We start from the raw sequence: 845 nt of genomic DNA, 5'->3' as shown, positions 1-845 counted from the left end.
GATGAGGTCCATCCCACACTGTAGGGGGGTTAGTGATGAGGTCCATCCCACACTGTAGGGGGGTTAGTGATGAGGTCCATCCCACACTGTAGGGGCTAGTGATGGGGTCCATTCCGCACTGTATGAAAAAACCCTCTGGACACTGTGGCACATACTACTGATTCTAATCCAGACTAGCAATAAGACTTAAGTAAATATGTTTAGACAACTGACTGTCTTTTTCTCATTGTGAACCTTAACTGGGGACTTAGCATTTCTTTATGTCATTTTCCTCATCTGCAAAGTGGGAACAAGTACCAGGCCCCGAATGGCACTTGAGGAGGAAGGTGATTCACGCATGCTCAGAGATTAGAAGAGAGCCCAGCACGCGTGTGCTTTATTTCCCCGCGCCTGGCTGTTGGGCCAGCTCTCCCCTAGAAGACAGGATTTGCACCCTGAGAGGTACACTTCACCCCTTCTTGCCTTTCGGTGGAACATTTTACATCTGCTTAGTGTCAGCTTGTGTAAGCCCAGGTGGCCTCTGTCCTCAGTGGGACTCTCCACTGAGCTGCCTCCAGGAAAGAAGTCCAATTTCCCTGTCCCTTTCCCTTGGCACCTCCTGCAGCCCTGGCCATGGAGTCCTGAAAGTCCTGTGAAGGACTTAAGTCATCTGCCAACTCTTGGCTTATTCTGAACTTGATACTTCATGCATGACAGAGTCTTCTTGCTCCTCCTTAGACCCATATTTTCCCCTCCGAGGCAAACACTAGTATTTCTAGACTAACCACCTTTCTGTCTGTGTGCCAGAAGCAGCAGCAGCTAGGGGCAGCCAGGCTGACCCTGACCTATGGTGACCTGAGGGGGCA

This window comes from Microtus ochrogaster, linkage group LG4 (genome assembly GCF_000317375.1).
Source record: "Microtus ochrogaster isolate Prairie Vole_2 linkage group LG4, MicOch1.0, whole genome shotgun sequence".
Classification (NCBI taxonomy): domain Eukaryota; kingdom Metazoa; phylum Chordata; class Mammalia; order Rodentia; family Cricetidae; genus Microtus; species Microtus ochrogaster.
The sequence above is the reverse complement of the archived record's forward strand: the minus strand, read 5'-3'. Positions refer to the sequence as shown.